General features: G+C 33.4%; 1 long non-coding RNA gene across 1 annotated transcript; it reads left to right on the plus strand.

Moving 5' to 3' along the window:
- The first annotated feature begins 2,730 nt into the window (after positions 1-2,730).
- On the plus strand, positions 2,731-20,168 carry LOC149778556 (uncharacterized). Its single transcript, XR_016415349.1, has 4 exons — positions 2,731-2,861; positions 8,226-8,264; positions 11,992-12,091; positions 17,125-20,168. It is a non-coding gene; the product is annotated as an uncharacterized LOC149778556 (long non-coding RNA).
- The last annotated feature ends 394 nt before the right edge of the window (positions 20,169-20,562 follow it).

Genomic DNA, 20,562 nt, shown 5'->3' on the forward strand with positions numbered 1-20,562 from the left:
AAGAGGTCTAATCTAAAGGAAAGGAACATAATCATATAATAAATAATATGAAATTATGCTGTTATCTTTGAATAAGGCATACAAATAAGGACGCAAGCAAGAAGTATATTAGCATGTTTGCCTTATTAATGATATGAATTTTGTACTTGTTCGTGCCTTTTCTAAAGTCATCTGTTTTTCCAACATAATGGGTGGCACAAACCTGCCACATCAAGACCTCTGCTTGCTTTTTAAGTGACACCAGCAGTTAATTAACTCTTATAGTGGTATTCAAGGGCATTTGCTGACAAGGTGACAAACGTCTGTTTTTACTTACGCCCTTCTTCAATAGTATGTTTTGAATTCATCTGATTTGCACAAAGTGGTGTTTGTAATTGTATGGCCGACTTAAGTATGTGATTCTAAAAATATGCTGAAAACACATCCGTTGGAGAAGTACATAATGCAGTAATATGTAGGTGCCTCCAGACAAGTTGTGCTATGTTTGAGGCATCTGGGTAATATGCTATTGGGAAAGGGCTATGATTGTTAGAGGTCTTAGACTTGTTTCTGAGTAGATTGCTTCGGTACATGGCCTAGGTTTTCTGTAGCCTGTTCTAGAGATTTGTTTATATGTCTCCTTTTGTTAAGTGCCCTATACTATCCTCCAACCACTTCATTGAATGTCCTCTCGTTTGCGCAGATACATTTTATGCGAACACATGGGCGGAATGGAAGGTTTTGGATTATATGTTTAGGACGACAAATGGAAGATAAGACATATTAGTAGCAATCGGATGATTTGCAATAAAAGTAAGATCCTGTGTTTCATTTTGTATAATTTATTGGGTATCGAGGAATATGTTGAATTAATCTGATGACTCCAACGTGAATTTGATTCTAGGATGAAATTTGTTATCAAATCCGAAGAATTGCTTAAGTTGCTCCTGTGCCCCTACCAATTTGCTCTCCACATCATCAGTAATTGTGCACCATCTTAAGGGTTCGGTTGAGACGGTCATATCACGATTCCTTCCAAGTTTAGTTTCCTTCATTATGTGATATATCTGTATAGAGGAAACAAGTATCCATGATGTGGAGGGTTTCATTATTTTGAAATAAAAGATTTATAATTTGTTTCTTATAGGAGAAATTATTCAATGGATATAAAGCAAGATGTTAAGCTAGAAAAGACAAAAATATGAGATAGCACTCTTTGAATAAAGGTCTTATAAAAAGGTAATTAACTTAGTCATGCCAAGCAACCCCAACTATAATTCCACATGTTTGGAAAAATTAGTAGGCCAAACGTAGTCTGGGATGTAGCGTTTTCTCTGTTATTGATATGGGTTATTTTGGTCAATAGAAGAATATGGAATCTGGGAAGAAAATAAGGTCAACGGATCATCTCAGATACTTCTTTCCCCACGCAATACCAATTAGACATATAATCCAGCAAAGCTATAATTAATTTACCATTTATCATTGAAAGCAACTGTCCAGCTTAGGAGAGGAAGAAACACATAAAGTAGAAGAACAAAATAAAATAGAGTAAAACTTGAAATATTTATACACTTTCCCCTGAGAAAGTCATTATATTCAAAGAAGCATCATTTCACATGTGTTGAAATTCGTCATTATTTTATCAACATTTTACATACTTTACCATATTTATGTTTTAATTTAATCTAATTTTATTTCGTGTGTACATTCCTTAGGAAGAATTTATTTTCTTAAATATTTATGAATTCAGTTTGTCATTTTTATGGACGTATGCTTTTAGTTGGCACCAAATAGCCATTATTATATCGAGGTGTAGTAACGCGCTATTTAATCTTTTTAATACACCTTTTCCTAATTTAAGTGTTTCTATCTTCTGAAATTATTTTCCACCGTAAGGTTTCCATCTTAAATGTAATTTCCTCTTTCAGTACGATACGTGCATCTGTCGATTTAAGATTGTTGTTGTTTTGGGTTTCACGCCATTGCTCAAAGTAAAACAGGCTATTCATAGCAGTCAGTATAACTGGTTGAGGAAAAACTCAGGGAAACTCCTGTAAGAGCCTCCAACACACGGGAAGCAACTGGCATCTTTCTCATATATCCATACTGACTGAGCCAAAAATGTAACACACGCAGACAGAGATGAGATAGAAGTGATCGGTAAAGGCAAGCGCTTTAGACAATTCGACCACCAGGGGCCCCGATATAAGAATGAATATTTGCTAATGAGATGCGTCCTAAGACATACCATTCTATGCACCCGGTGTGCTATGAAACGGATAATCTGTACGAGTCAGTCCAGATATAGGAGTTTCACAGTTACTTACATTTATAGATATATGGAAAGTTTGATGTTGCTGTTACGGTAAGAACTGCTACTTGCTAAATTTGTGATGTAACATTTCTTGTTAGAAAATATTGAACCTGTGGTTTTTCCATTTAGGAAATTCTGTCGTGGGGCCTTAGGTTACTGGAAGGTTTAAAAGTTCATTAAAACTTTACTACTCAATGTTTTGTATTAATAAGAATAATTTATTTTCTGTTATATATGCGCACAATATTTAATACAGATACAAAGACTATCAAGTGTCAAGTTGGATCAAATGCTGATTGGACTTGGACATTTCATAACCCAACGGGTGACTTGATTTCTGTAACACATAACAATACGGAAATATTGGCAATCTCGGCAGATGGAAATACTTCCTATAATGAACCAGAGTGGAAGGATGGAATGAAAGTTTCCTTTTCTCGGCAAGGCCACGAAATTCAGCTGACCATTAGCCTCAAAAACATTTCAAAAGATAATGAAGGACTATACAGTGCCAAGAGACAGCTGCAAGACGAAGATATATACACAGTACACATAATGGTGACAGGTTGGTTAAATATTTCATTACTAAGATTTTATCTACTGTATAAAAAGCAATAAACACTACGCTCTTTGTTAATTCTCAAATGGTATGATACAGTTCGCAATTATATATATATATATATATATATATATATATATATATATATATATATATATATATATATATATATATATATATATATATATATATATATATATATGTGTGTGTGTGTGTGTGTGTGTGTGTGTGTATGTGTGTGTGTGTGTAGTCTCTCCAAAACAGATGTGCGCAAGTTAAACGTGGCGGTAATGCAATAATGAAAAGTGAGTCAAAGAAGACAAGAAAGAAAAATAACCAAAATTCAGAGATTCATGTTTGAATATGTTTTAACGGGAAAAGGTATTAAACATAAGCCGATATTAAATGTATTAAAGAATTTCAGGGTAGAGACGTTAAGCAGTAGATAAACTGATCCCATCTACGCTGATTTTGATCTCTCAAATCATTGAGACATTTAGGCTGTTAAATCACGGATAAGGGGAGATTTCTTAAACGACATTCAGAAGCAATCTATAATGACAACCCTACTACTCTTGACCATTTGATATAATTTGCCACAGCACTTCCAATCGGTAGTTTTAATTCTGGATACATTTAAGATTTAAGAGATAGAGACTAAGAAATAAATCATGTTCGTCTGAAAAGGACTTTTAACGGAAACATGTTTCCAAAGAAAGTAATATAACTCGATAACCAGTTGATAATATATACATAAGAAATTTATCCCTACGACCATGACATCTGCATTTACAGTTTGTTTATTTCGAAAAGATCAGACTTTTCTCGACGTAACACTATTTCGTGGTAATAGTCTAGATACAAACACACCTGTAAGAATTTGATATGTTAAATTCCTTTTCATGATACCAGATGTAACTAACGATCTTATGCACATTGCACACCTACGCTAAATCTAGCCTTAAATTTGCCTTTGCGCTTTCGGGGAACCTGAGTGAACACACAGCTATTGCGCACACACAAAATATTAACCTTCAAAATTCGCCCACAAATAAGTAAATGTACATGATACTGATTATACCTACGACTATATAAATGGGTTTGTCTGCTGAGCTGAATATTAGATCATGGATGCCAAGCAAGTGACTTCCCGTACATAAGGATGGCATGCACAAATAGACTTTGAAGTACCTTAATAATAATAATAATAATAATAATAATAATAATTGTTATTATTATTAATGATATATATATATATATATATATATATATATATATATATATATATATATATATATATATATATATATATATATATATATATATATATATATATTACGTCTATTTCTTTAAACTAAATATCAAGACGACGTACTACCCAACAAACAATCAAGTTTCTAAAAACATATAAACGTAAATAATTCAAATATAAGTTACACACAAAGGACCTAAATAAAACTGAATTATAAATTGATATATAACATATATATCCGTAACGATATATAAAAAGAATAAAAGTAAAAAATTTAAAGAGTATGTTGAATATATTCACAGTCATGAACTAGCAGTAGAACATAACGCGACTGAAATAAAATATGTAATGAAAACACCTCTTATCCGGTGACAATGTGCCGAAATTTTTTATTTCCACTGAGGACACATGGAGCTATAATATAAAAATAACAGTATCAGTTAGCTGGTAACCATTTGTGTTTTTCAAAGATAACGTCCTTCTAGAATGTGACAGTCGTGGAAAGTGCACTGTGATTACTGCATAATATTTTAAAATCTGTCAATCACGAACGAAAGTACATAGTAAAGCATAGCAGGTCAATAATACATTGGCATCGGACCGCTCCGGTGGCCTAAGTGGTTACAACATCCACCTCGGATGCATTAGGTTTCGGGTTCAAACCATGGCTGAATCATGCCAAAGTCTTATAAACATTGTACTAACAGCTGTCTCACGTGGTTCTCAGCATTAGGAGGTTAGTGTTAGGACTGGTCGACCTGGTGTCAGGATAATGTGATTGGGTGAGACATGATTCCACATGTCTGTGGCGTGATGCCCTATTGCTGCCACACTGCATACTGAAAAATTGTTAAAGCTACACATACACACACAATGGTATCCTTAAAAGCGACATGACAACTACGATGTCTTTGCCGGTTAATAAGAAGAAGAGAAAAGAGATATTCAAAAATATGAAGTTAATTGCCTTTAAAGCTCAAGAAGGCTAGAATACAGATAAAAGTTTTAAAAAAAGACCCTTCAAGCAGATCTATGAGATTTTCAGCAAAATATGGATAAAGAAATAAAACATGTTGATGCAATTATAAGGATTTGTAAAGCTATCTCGAATATTACTTATGAAGGTGTTGTAATAGTAGCAATTCTTATATATCTATGTATTTTTCAGGACACGAATTTTACCAAGTATAGCTTTAATGCATTCATGAAACGTTATATTACAAATAATGCCATAAATATAGCAAAGTTTGCATAGTATGGGAAGATATTGTACCCAAGACGGATGAAGGAAAATTGAGTAAAACTTTCACCAGAAGTAGATATGCAGATCTTGATACTATAATGTTTCCTATATATTCATGATGCATGTTGCGCCAATAGTTTTTCAAAACTCTCAATTGACATATATTAGCAATTAAACTTCAACTACACAATCACATGATACAATAATACGAATACTCAGAATGCATGTTCGCTTTGCTCAGTCAGTTGCAAGATGCTACAAATGAAAGAGATTACGTTCAAAACTTTAAATAGGGGATTGATTTCTTACATAATAAAATCAAATGTCAGATTGTTTCTTATCAATCTAACCATCAAGCACAATACTGAACTTAGTGACACATCTTAAGTAAGCTACGATATGAAACATTTGCAAGATACAAATTTACTATGCCAAAACTAATTTTTGCACATACAAGCTGTTTAACATTTTATTTTCAACGTAAAGGTGATGAATATTTGAACAGATAGGGAGCAAAATATAATATGAATTTTGGGCAGTACTGGGAGTATCATCCATTTGTGGAATTGTGTTTAATGAGCTGATAAATATGAGTATTTAAAAATCTTTACAGCTTTCATGTATATTTCCCGCTGAGACAAAATTTGAGTGTACCGTACTTGATAAGATCTTCGTAAATTTATTTCCTTGTAATGTTTCTTGTGATTGAATAAACAATTTCAATTTTTAAATTCTTTCTTTTGTTCTGCTACAGATTTTCAAAATGCATCTGTATCTAGTTTGCATAAGGCGTTTATCATAAGAACACTGTTCAAATTTGAAATGTCCAGAGACGTTCTTATTAGCTTCCTTCAAATTAAATATTCAACCATTGTTGTAATTTGTGTCGTAAAATCTGACGTTGTCCTTCATGTAAATAAAAGAGCATTCCTTTTCAACATAAAGAATAAGAGTCACGATCCCTCTGGTTATTACACCAAACTTGTTTTGGATATCTTGCTGCATCAGAATTAGTTTACTTACCACTTGCTTAACTTAATCACTGTAAAGAAACTTCATATTACTTTCTTTAACTTGATCATTTTTTCTCAAACTAACTAGTGCTAATTCAATGTCAATGATTGCTCCACGTGAAAAGTGTATTGACATTGGAAACAATGTTTTTCATCAGTGCATATGTTAACTTTTCTTTTTCTTTTCCGGAGTCCCATCAGTTTATCATGTACTCGTGTTTCCATCCGTATGCTAGCTTCTTTCTCAAATTCATTTACTGATTTTTGTCTCCACGTTGTCGTAAATCTAATGCACTGTTTTCATCATGTTTATTGATCCACCACACCACCTATGTATCTCTCTTATTCTTAGAAATAACTGTATGTAACGTTGTAAGTTTTATATCTGATTGCATTTTTCTCTTTTGTGATTTAATATAGCTGGCATGTAATGATCAATTAAATGGAATTATAGTTTTTTGACCTAACACGTGGTCCTTGAAATATCGTGCAGGTGGCACGGTAGCTGAAAATCTACTTGCGTAACGTGGCTGTCATCATTGTCATATTGTCATATTTCCAGCAGAAAATCTTATCTTGTGAGATGTACTGTCTCCACCATCCATTTGATTGGTTACACCATCCATCTGATTGGGTACACCATCCATCTGATTTGGTAATCAGTTGTCCATATAATTGTATGTTTTCTTTTCATCATTCATTCGCCCATGAACTATCCCATACAGATTTGGTATAACTTAGGTTATAATGAATGTTCCTTGACTATGACCTTTTGTGGTCATTATTATTTTTTGTCTTACCATCTGTATCAATGTATCTTTCGCGACCTGATTCCACATATATGTGGCAGCATTAATATTCCACGTCTTCTTCCACGCAGTCATCAGGAACATATCACAATCTGTCAAAACGTTCTCACTTTCACATTTAGTGGTATCAAACATGCATAAAAAGCCTGTTAATATTGCGCAAAACCATTTGAAACCTCGCCAAATATATCATACCATTTTAAAGTATCTTTCCTGACATAGCATTTATGTAGATCCACACGTGTTATAAATTTAAAATGTTCCATGACACCCTTGTCAGAATGGCAATCATCATCTGATGTATTTGAGTCGTTAAGTAATGAATACGACTCTGTCTAAGTAGTACAGCTATTTTATTTAGCCTTTCATTAGTATTAGTAAACATATCTTCTCATGTATTTAGTCATTTTGGTCTAGTGTTTCAGTGGTTTTGGAAATTTGTCATCGGTAAACGGCTCTGATATCAGCACAAATTTGGATGTTATTAAAGTCAATAATTATTGGTCGAATCTCTGTAACTGGCTGCCTGCCATGTCCGGATAAACAGTGGTATTTATTTCAAACATTTGTTTTTCAAATTGTATCTGTGATTAGCTTATTCTCTATATTCGCCATGCACATTTGACATGTTTGTTTTTGGTTTTTACCAGACCTTTTATGTCCATGTGCCAAATGTACATGTCCGGTACACGCTTCTTATATAGAACGTTGTCTCTCTTTCTCTCTCTCTCTCTCTCTCTCTCTCTCTCTCTCTCTCTCTCTCTCTCTCAGTTGTGGCTTGTGTTAGTTGAGTTAAATGTTTCTTTTTTTCTTCCGTGTTAACACTCTAGTATTTCATTTTTCATTTTTCGTTTGTTTGTTTTTTTTTTTCTTCTCTTTTTCATATAGTATTTTTGCAATGTTTACCCAACGCAACGTATCAGTCCATTCCTATATCAACTCTTGATTTGCATCTAGTGTATTGATGTTATATAAAACAGAACCAAACATGCTTGTTTGTTTTGATTGTCAGTGATAATTCGTTAAATTTTATGTTAATTTCACTTTTTACAGGTACAAGTGTACCGAACACATTGGGGAATATTGTCTCTGGTAAGATAACACTTTCAGCTCACAGTGAATAACATAATTAACATTTAATTGGTGTTGTCAGATTGTGAATGTTTCAACTGGGATTTCTTATGGCAATATATATATATTGGGGTTGCAACTATTTCCTTTGTGTTCTTATAATTTATTTCTTGTGCATGCAAAACATTCAAACAATCTTTCAACCTTTGTGTATATATCAATCCTGTCTGTTTGTGTTTGATGATGCAAGTCTTTAGTTTCTTTCTTCGTCTGACGTAATTGTACCTTCTACCTTAATAGTCAGTGTAAAATGTTATCAAAATGTGAAGATATCTATGCTTTTATATATCAGTTATTCGGACTAGTTAGATGACAAATGATTACAATAAGTCATAAGCATTTACAGATATCTCATATATATTTCATATTGTCTAATAAACTTAATTTTGTAGCAGACATCCGTCAACCAATGAGTGTATCGTTGAAGCTTTATTTTCATAGTGTGCTTACATCGTTCTTTAACACAAATTCAACATTCAACACAATGAGCGAACTGAAATCATATATCCTTCATATATATATATATATATATATATATATATATATATATATATATATATATATATATATATATATATATATATATATATATACACACAAACTGGTCTGGCAAAAGTAGGTTTGCCGTAGGTAACCGCTGTTTTCAAGACTTAAACCTTATTTCTATATTGTCATGCCCAACAAAATTTGCATCAGGTGAAACTTTTATGAACTGGTAATTAACATTTAGAAGAGAATTGTTGGAAACTTATAATTCAAACTGATTATAGTAAATGTCTCAGCAAATCCCCACCAACATTAACAGTGACTACTTTGTAGCTTACGCAAACAAAAAAATAATATTGAGATCAAAGCCGACTGGTCGAAATCTAATTAAGATAATGACCAAAACATGTTCCTGTGATTTTTACCTAATAGGCAATCTCCCTGTCATAGCGCTTTTGTGTAATTCTCTACAATGGAGGTTTGACTAAAATATCCTTTTTAGTAGAACAGATGGAGGAAATCGATACCGTTGCAATTCTTCTTTCAAATGCAGGTCATTGACCTGTGTCATATATATCTTCGCTTCTGCCATATCTAACTCAAAAGATGAGTGATGGCTCATAGAAAATGAGCATTATGAAAATCGATGTTGCTGAATAATGTCACTGCTAACGACGATACCATTACGATATGTGTGCTGTTGCAATGTGATGAGATGCAAACCATATTTCTTATTATATGTTCATAGAAGAACCATGCATTACAAATTACTATTATCGCAGTATAGACCTATTTCAGTATCGAGCTGGCATCATTTATCAGTGATATTTTAGTGGCAGATTCTTCACTTGTATTGAATATATCTACTGTTTTTAGCATAAGGAGGCAGGGACGATTAACTCTTGCATCTCATTCGTCCCAGATGCGAGTGCATGTAAAGCTTTCACCTGAGCCCTGAACACACCAACACACACACACAGATATATATATATATATATATATATATATATATATATATATATATATATATATATATATATATATATATATATATATATATATATATATATATATATACACACACATATATGTTGATTTAAAGTTTGACTAAAACTACATCTTATGAAAACTTTATAAAGCACTATTTCGAAGTTTGGTGTTTACACATAAGTCTGATTGTTGTAGTCAGGAAGATTTTGTATCTTCCATTTCAGCTTTTACATATTAATACAAGATTCGAAACAAACTCGTTTGAAAGAAAAGAAAACACATATCTCATTTTCAATAAATAACTACACTATATAAAATATTAGAGTGAAAATTTAATTATATGAAGGATCCTGTCTATCTTGGACCGTTGACGGATAGATTCAAATCCATTCTGACGGGAAACACTATATTATTGCTTTATTCAGTCATTTTCAGTATTTACTCTGATAATTTACTCTGATACTTTACTTAATTGACTAAAAGATGTATGATTGACAACGCTGATACATATTAAAGGAATGAGATTTACATAAATGTTACGCGTTTCTTTTACAACACTATCACATTTATTTGATATAAATAAACATTCCTTTACCATATCAATTATTACTTCCTGGTACCTGAAATAAAGCACCGTAAAATTGTAAAACATGATTTCCGACATGTGATTGGAAAAAATTCGTCTAATTTTCTGGTGACTGGGTCAAAGTTAATATTTTTATACGGTTTAATAACTATAGTTGCTGCATTGTATGTGAAAATATGAACGAGTTATTCGAGTGGAAATTCTGCACGACCCTGGTAGTGAAGTATATGCATCCGACAAAACGAGTTCATATTTTTCCCATAAAAATGAAGTAACCGTTTTATTATCTGCTCATTTTTTATTCTACCTAAGGCTTAAATATATAAACAAAAATACACTACAAGAAACAAAGTAACGGAATGTATTCCGTATTCCAAACAAAATACACAAGCGCAAATTGATCATTACACAACAATATTATTAATGCGTACATAACTCCGTCCAGATAAATTTGAATTTAGTCGCAGGCTAGACATAACTTTCGAAAGAAAAAAGGCCTTTTTGGTCTAATTAATATTGAAATTAGGGGTCATATTGTGCATCAATGCGCATTGCAACAACTTTTCCATTTGATCTGAAATTAATAGATTTTGGTATTTTTGTCGATTCTACGAAATTCTTAATTATGGACTAGATTTATCTGTGCCAATTCTACATTAAGTACATTTGATTTCAAAAGCGAATTGACATTTCCAAGTGTGTTTCTGCACTGTCATTGAATGATTGAAATAATAATGCGGGAAAAATATGAAGTCTTTCAATTGCAGTTATCAAATTGACGCTATGGAATATTATATTTAGGTACAGTAAGGAGGATGTAATAGCACTGGGAACATACTCTAAATTATAGTACAATTTCGAAATGTGTACTCAAGGTTGAGAACCCATGATATGGTTCATGTAATTTGTATTTGAAGAACTAAGAATGTACATTTTGAGGAAATTCAGAATGTAAAACTGTAAGCATATTTTTGCAATTCTTATTACCAGCTAAAGAAGACAGGTAGTGCCTTGTCACTTGCATGTTATTTGTAAGGACCCTGTCATGTGTCTTTTGCTAGCCTTAATCCGAAACAATGTATCAAAAAAGTTAACGCGGAATGTGGCAATGCAGCTGGTATGTGGCTATCTACGAAACATCTGCTTTAGTTCATTCAAAAACAATTTTAACCAACCAGAACGTAAAGTGCCTTTTATGTGAGTGTACATGATTTGTTTACAAAGTAGTTCCTAACACACTATTGGACGCATGTGAGTGCAATATGAAGTGCACGTGAGTACAATATCGTAAAATACTGAACAATTCTGACAATGTAAAGTGAACTGGAAAAAATGAGTATATAATAAATTTGTATAATCTACAGCAGAACACTGTCCTATTTGAACATTAGTATACACTTTTAATCTGATATGCTACGATTTCCTGTTTCACGAAATGTGCGCCATCATAACGTGATTCACAGGAGACATCAATCTCGAATGAATCATTGTTTGGATATTTCAGTGCAATTTTTTTTCAAAATAAAATGAACGGTTATTAACTTAGCATTCACCATTTCTATTCTTGTCTTTAGTAGTCCCACAACATTTGAATCTTTTTAAAGTATCCACGTTAAACCGTTACAGATATGGCATGGATGCCAATGGCGATACTTATCTTGGCTGGCATAGCGGTCACTCTTACGTGTTTTATCTGTGTATTCCTTGTGTGTCAATCCAAAAAAGGGTAAGTGCTTGCAACTTTTGCATGTCCATATTTTGATTTTCTTGATAATAAACATATCAATAATAATAATAATAATAATAATAATAATAATAATAATAATAATAATAATAATAATAAACATCATCTGGGATATTAAAGGGTTGTTAAATATAAGATTCTTCAATGATCTCCAGGTGGAAAGGAATCCGAAAAGATGATGTAATTTGTTTTTCGTGTGAGGTCTTCATCTCAGTTGAAAGCTTTGATCATGACTGTAATTTCGGCGGAAAAATGAGTTTTGAAATGGGTGGCTGCACTGATAGCTCCAACATGTCTCCAACGTTGGAACCGTTTGATACAGGAACGTTTGCTGTGACACGAATCTCTGATCTCATTTAATTTATTCAAATAAAGGAGGGTATCTGTTGTGGACAATTTGAATTTCCAAAAGTCAAATAGTATTTTGGGAGGATTTGATAACCACGGTGGTGATTTGGGAATACGGAATTTCGCAATGTTTCCAAAATGTTTGATGTTTTGATGTTTCGCACTGAGGACGAATATATATGTCAAAACTGGGGGTAAAAAAATGGGTTCCTGAACATTAATGGTTTGGTGACTGGGCTTAAACACTAAGTAATATGATGGGCTAGATAGATTAGAAGATACTTTTGTGTCATATTAAAGAAGCAGTTTCGATCGCCCGGATTAAAATCATGGCTTATTTAGTTCAACATAGAGACTTGCTAAATGCACAGTTCTAAATGAACCCATAGTCAAATACTTGAGTGCGTATCGGATCCAAAATCCACAGGTTTAATTTCCAATGTGATGCATACACAGTCGAGCCATGGACAAGTTTGCATATTACTAAAGACCTGTTTAACAGAAGCAAGTCATTCCGATTTGCTCTCTAATCTGTGTCATGCACAACTTGTATTAAATCCAGGTCATTTTGGCATTTGTCCCGAAGGAATCAAGCATGTGGAAGACACCAAAGTCAGCTAATAATCAACAATGAACCCTAAAGACTTGCTCTCGTACAAGAAATGCGTCAATCGTCAAGACATAGCTATGGTTCAACATGAATTATCGGCAAAATTTCATGCAATTAGAATTTGGATATCGCAAATTTTAGTGAGTTGTTTTATCTCTGCTTTAACTTTGTTTATGTTCATCTGTTTTTGACGTGCAAAGGTAGGCATATCAGTTTGCGTATATCAGATCAAATAATGAGCAGTCAGTACATCGGCTTACGCATTTCACTATGTTAGCAATTTAGATGTTAAACAGGATGATTGACAATATGCTACCCTAATGTATGCCCATCTCCTAAGGATATATTCAAGAGAGGGTACTGCCTACCTTAACTCTGAAGCTTCTATCTTTCAAACAATTGAAGATAATATCAGGTACGAGGCCGTTTATACCTAGGTTATGTAGGTTATTCATTATTATGTAATTAAACTTGGCGTTGTAAGCTTTCACTAAGTCGAACAAAACGGTAACTATATGCTATTTATGCATGATAGCTTTTTTAATAAATGTTTAAAGTCTGAAATGATGGTCTGAATACAAACTGAACGTCAGATAGAAGGTTGTTGGACTCTAGATACCAGTATAGTCTATTGTTACGAAACTATGGTCTTAAAACATGTAACAGACAAGAAATGAAACAAAAAGGTTTATTAAAAGTAAAAATAAAAATATTTACCTGTTACAGAGTTAAACTTTAAAAGGAGCTTACAGTATTGTGAATAAATTGCCCATTAATACTAATGTTATGTCGTTATGCTACAGATTCAAATGTATGGAATGTTTCGAATAAATTACAATAACCTTTAAATGTGCTTATGTATCAATAAGTTTTTAAAGAGTTGATGTACCAACGTTCTTTATGCATCACACTTATATGATCCAAAATGTCTTTGAATGAACTTACAATAATACCAAAATAGTGGTTAGATCCAAAATGTCAAAGAAGGATATATAAGTCAGGTCGGCTATGATTACTCTAACCTATATCGCTGACAATGATCAACTACATCGCTGACAATGATCAAGTACATCAATTAAATAAATGTACAGCTCAACATCATTTATCATCAGTTGCATGGTATTGCAACTGAATAATATCAATGTTGGACAATAGTTGGACGCTACCGTTTGGTGCTTCCAAGGTGTTGGGTATTAGGCTCGTCGACACTTCTGAATTTCTGGATCGAACAACACTTCTTGACGAGTTCAAAAATATGTGCCCCAATACCTTATTGGGTATTTCCGCAAATCGTTTACAGCGAATCAAATTGCGCAAGGTCTGCAGCTACGCTATACCAATAGTTCATTAGATTTTATTTTATACTTCTTGGCTCTCCAGCCACGGCCTGGTGTGCTTGACCTATCATAAAAGGTGACATTTTTAATTGTTATTCTCACCATTGGATTCAATAATGATAAATCTTGGTCAGTTCCATGACGCAAATGAATTTCTCATCCGTGTCCCGGTTGCATTATTGTTCATCTTTTTGGCGACCAGATCTCAAACTATTCGTTTAAGTCCTGGTTGGTTTTCCTATATTGGCATGTTAAAATACTCATTATCTGTACTCCCAACCTGCCCCAAAGGGAAAAAAATGTTTCTCGTTTCGGGGATTCACAGAAGGATATAATCAAGAACGGGCAATCTTTACTCAATTTCCTTGCTACCGTACTCAGATATATGTCACACAATTTGAAGATCAACGCTATTGCTTTAATCAAAAGCTGATCTTTGATTACTACACTGATCAGTAAAACTGAATCTTTAACATGATTGGCGTTTTATCCGATCAGGCCATTCAGACAACCAGACTAGGATTGTGTTGTTAGGTAAATAAATTTCTTCACTAGTTTGGTTAATTTAAAAATGAATTGTGGTTTGAGTAGAGCTCTGTTATTTTGTGTAAAACTAAGCCTGGATATGCGAATATTGTTGAATCTTCATACATTCTACAGTAAATAACTGGTTTTCATAGGTTTATTTAGCAGCCTCGTCCGTTCAAGATGAACTTTGGGAAGTGTGTAATCAGCCGATGTTGGTGGTCAATATCCACTGTCCTCGCGTTATTTTGACACGGCAATAGTTGATAAACTTTCGCCTGTAATGTAGTGAGCATTCTCATTTGTAGCTACACACCGTTGCTAGGATGCAGTGCATAAAACCCGTGCGCAATAATTCTCAGCTAGGAAGATTCAGCCTGATGTTGTAGTGTACAACAAGACATTTCAATTTATATCTGATTTGACAGCAATTTATGTCTTTGGCCATAATCTACGGTGTACTTTTGTCTGGCAAGCTTACAGTGCACCTTCCCTTAAAGGCCAATTTGTTGTATCTTCTGCCATGGTCATCGCCAGTGTTTCGACGGTACACCTCCTATAATATTTATATTGCATATCATAAACGCATTGACTATTCTATGCAGAAAACATCTTCGACTTGAAGTCACGCAATAAATATAACATTATCTACATCGGTCATAAAATACTAGATTTAGAATCTACTTAACAAATTATCCAATTTTTCCTTTGTAAATTGTTTAGTACTACATTCTGTTATTTTGTATTGTGCTTGAATATATTTATTTATTTATAAAAGTGAATCATGTACATATGTATTAGCATTGATAGTCGCCATAATAAACTTATTTTTGTATTGACAGTTTCAGGTTTTGTTGTCACTTTTCTTTTGAACTGTGGTAGGGTACCCACATACATATCACTGCCATTTGAATCTGCTTAAAAGTAGACCCTGGCCAGCTTTTACATTATAATTTCTATCTCCTTTGATTGTTTTGTGGTATACATCAAATCTACGAGTATCGCCATCAATAACGTTATCAGGATGATTCTACGTTAGAACAATTATATTAAAGTAATCAAAATTTTCTGACAGAATGTCAAGCTTGATCCGAACACATCGAATGTTAATGTTCACAAAGGAGTGTGCTTTATCCATTCTTGCTGAGAAAGGTGTATTCAGGATTTGTCTAAATATGGGAATGGGACGCACATGGATTGAAGTCACTATCATCTGCTAGTAACAAATATAAATTAACCCATAAGATAAACATGATGTAACATATAAATACTGTACACGATAGAGCAGATACCAATAAAGGTACTTGATAGCGAACATAAGTCTTAAGTTTGCAAAGCAAATAAAATTACATTTTAAGAAATTTTGCAAGCGTGGCGGGATACATTTTCCTAAGAAAAGTGTTATAATATTTGCAAACATAACACCGTCACGGAGTAATATGTTCTATGCACATCCGTGGATACATTCTATGAGAGACAAGACTGTTTACCCTTAGAGTTGTATGATATATGATAAAGTAATAATGCAAGCAAAGACCTATTTCCCATTTTCTGATAATTTAAGCTTGGTTTTGACAGGTGAATTTGCCCAAAAGAAGGGCAGTTAATAAATAAAGACAAATGAAGCAACAAAAACGGTTGCAGGACTGACTGATAAAGAAGAAAACATTTCTTGTTGCAATCAGGTGGTTATATAAGATTTATGTTAGCATTGAAGGTATGTAGTCTTACTGATTGTTACAACGATATTGTTCGTGTCTAGAAAGCTTTACTTAACAAAATTGGCGCCATCATGATGATAAATTCTAGCTTAACTTTCAAAATTGGTGTCATCTGACGGAACAATTCTACTGCATCAATTCGACATAACAAATTATCCTCTAAATTGCCTAAATTCGCAAATGAGCACAAGTGTGTATTCTTTCCCGCCATGTTTCCGCCTCAAATGGTCCTCACATAAAACTGTATATGGAACACACCAAACCAACCAAAACGACAATAAGAGGTTGGATTTTAACATAAAATTTGCCAGGCACTTAAAATTTTAATGTATTATCTCTGCTATTGACCAGCAGACATAATATTAATTTACTCAGAAATCGTTATGTTAAATATTTGACAAAATACGCTTTACGTCATTTGTGTTTCTTTGGGATACACGTTGTAGAATGTTGTCTTTGTTATTTGTATTGCAGGTGTTGTGAGAAAACTAGCAACATCAGCACCACTGCTGGGACTAGCCTATCAGATACTGATCATGGAAAGTGCACAATGTTTGAACTGGTACGTACATATATAGATCCAGATACTCACTAATGGGCAATTGGAGAAGATATCGCTTGAGACCCCCATACAAAAATGAACAAAACTGGACTTCAGGAAGATCCAGTATGGGATCACAATCTTGTCTTATGAAATACTATAGCCCTCCGGAGGACTTGTAGGAAATACGTGTATAGACAGCTGAAGGTGCATACATTAATCCAACATGAGTAAATGTTTTATATGAGGAACGTGAATGTTTCCACGATGAATATCCAGTTTTACATTAGAAGCTTTCACTTTTAACATTTATACACGGTATATTATTATTTGATATATATGCAACGAATTACAATGTCTTGCCGTATGATTTCCAATTACTGTATATAACATTTAGAATAATAAAATAGTTTAGCATTGTATTTATCTAACATAATACACAGCTCAATATATTTCATTGTGTCCCATTTCTTTCTAACAAAATGTTATTTTTATATCCATTTGAACTTTTCTAGCTGTCCTTCTTTCATTGGATACATTCGATAAACATATACTGGATTGTGTTCAATTGTCTCTTGTCCACTTCATACAAACAAAATCATAATTCTGATATCGTTGTTACCTTTACCAGAACAGGTTTATCAAGTTTCTATAATTGTTGGCAAAATATGTTGTATTAGACAAAATATATTCATAAGTGTCTGTTTTAATCTAATGCTCCTATCAGTACACATGTTTGTATTTACATGACAACCTATTTACTGTGGAGTTAAATATGTATCACCATTTATTGTTCAGTTGAATGTGTATAAGTGTGGTCCATGGTTTTAAATGATTCATCTATGTTACTTCTACATAACTTCCACCAGTATTTCAGTTCAGTTTTACGTACGAAAATCCCTCTTTTCTCTTTCTAATAATATATGTAGTATAACTGTATAATTAGCGTTTGAGTATGTTCCTTTAACGGTTTAAATTCCCATGGATTACCCTCACACTTTCGCAGTAAATGTATACCTATTCATCTAGATATAGTTTGTATAGTAAAATCGGATATGATTTATTCAACAATTGGTACCATCCTCACTGAAGCGACTGGAGCTAAACATGCCTCCTTTGTACAAGTTTAGATTTTCCATCTGAACAATATTGCGAACTTTCAAAGGTACACAACATGAAATTATCTCAAAAAGAATTTTTAAAGATTGAAGTGTGTGGTCCAAAAATACTTGCATTAATTTCATAACCTTGACTGACTGAACGAAGTATCAATAAAATACAATGTATGTGTATTTACTAAAGCATCCACTTATGATATCACTCAATTGTTGTCGTCCCTGGTATTTGACCACGCAGGGACTATCTTCTCAGTTTGGTATAGAACTATACAAAAATAGAAGCACACATAAGTTTGCAAAACTACATGCATTTTTTCTAAGAAGCAATATTAATGTGTCGAGAGCATATTTTGGAGGAAGTACAAAAAGTCATATTCACAGTTACATTGCCTCAAAAACATATTTTCGACAGAAAACGTGATCCTAAAAATAATTTGTTTGAAACAATAATGTATTCAGGATTTAATTCGTTAAAAATCGGGAAAGTTTAAGTTTAACTAAAAACAAAATTATATATGATTGGCCCCCTTTAAGACTCTTCAACAGAATTTATATTTAGCTTAACTTTTTATAAAGGATGATCAGTATCGTGGCTGCTCTTTTGTGTAATTTAAGAAGACAATGTTGAAAGGCTAAATTTATGGACTCAGCCCATACGTGATAATAATATATTGCATGTGTAATACAATGCCACAGCTGTCTCATTCAACCTAAACATACTAAGCCATTAAACATCGGCAATTTTCCTTCCAAATAGTTGGACTATGGTACTGGCCCATCCATCAGTACCGCTGGAAGTTGCCAATCTTTCATAGTTTGTAGCGTTTCTCCGTTTTATTTCAAATCAAAGTCTCTGATCTTTGCTAACTTTTGAGCTGAATCAATAGACATCTTTCTCAAATTTACACATGAATTTGTTAAGATGTTTTTACCATACATTCATTTGATATCACTCGTTTGATTCTTCTTATATCATTCGTTTGATTCTTCTTCAATTTTTGTCCATTAATATCTCGATAATAAAATCTTGACTTGCATCAAATCATGCTAAGTGAAAGTAGCGTCTTTTGACGCAAATGGAGCACTCATTACTTTAAAAATATAAAATGAAGTGTCTTAAAACGAACTTTGTCTTTGTTTTAATGTTTATTTTCTAAAAGCGGATACGGAGCATTTCACATGACAGTCTGTATTCTAAAAGAGAACATCCGACCCATTTTAAGTAGAACTGCGAAACAATATTACAAGAATGAATGCACTAAAGTTGAAGACTGACAGCGTCAACTTTGTTTGCGTGCATTGTGGCTTCCTGTTCAACAGACGTTAACAAATAAACAAATTTAGCATATTTTCCGATAGAACATGGGCCCCGAGTGGCCGGGTGGTCTAAAGCGCTCTCCGTTACGGATCACTGCCATCTCACCTCAGTCTTCGTAGGTTCTAGTTTCGGATTCGGCCAATGTGGGTATGTGAGAAAGCTTGCCAGTAGCTTCTCGAGGGTCGGTGGTTCTTTCCGGGGTTTTCCCGGGTTCTTCCTCCACCATTAATACTGGCCGCCATGTATAGACTATCGTGTGCTGAAAAATGGCGTTAAACCCTACAACAACAACCGATAGAACATAACTTTGGCTACTGATACCATACCGACATAATGGTAATTCTACTCGGGAACCCCATAGTCTCGATAAGTACAGATCGATCGATCATTTCAATTGCTTAAATGTAAATTTAGAAGACTTCGAAATAGTTTAAGTAACATGTTATATTACATATGTATATCATACGTTGTGATGATGTTAATATGATTTAGCTGGAATATAAAAATTTTGTAGATAATCAACAGTCTAAACTTGTAATAAATCTTCAGGAGAATGATGCCTAGGATACTTTGAAACAAATATTGCAAGAGCTCGTCCATGAAGATGAACTAGTACTGTATTTCTTTTTGGGCAGTAAAAAATAAAATACAAGATTTTATTGTTGTGGAACTTTAGTTCTTTCTATGTTTGCCTTTTAATTACATGCTCTAGGTCAAATAGCTTAATATAATTCTGCAAGAAAGTAGTTTATCATGCTACTGTTATACTTGGGGCCTTTGCCAATCACTGACAGCTCAGGTCAGTATGAGTGAATTCGAGTCTGAGCTCAGCCAACGTGGACGAATGAAAAATCTTGAAATTTCCTTCAAGTAGGTCGTGGTTCTACCTACGGTTTTCACGGCTCTTCCATGTCCAGTATCATTATCAACTAGTT

Source organism: Sinohyriopsis cumingii, chromosome 17 (assembly GCF_028554795.1).
Source record: "Sinohyriopsis cumingii isolate HCF-2022 chromosome 17, ASM2855479v2, whole genome shotgun sequence".
NCBI lineage: Eukaryota > Metazoa > Mollusca > Bivalvia > Unionida > Unionidae > Sinohyriopsis > Sinohyriopsis cumingii.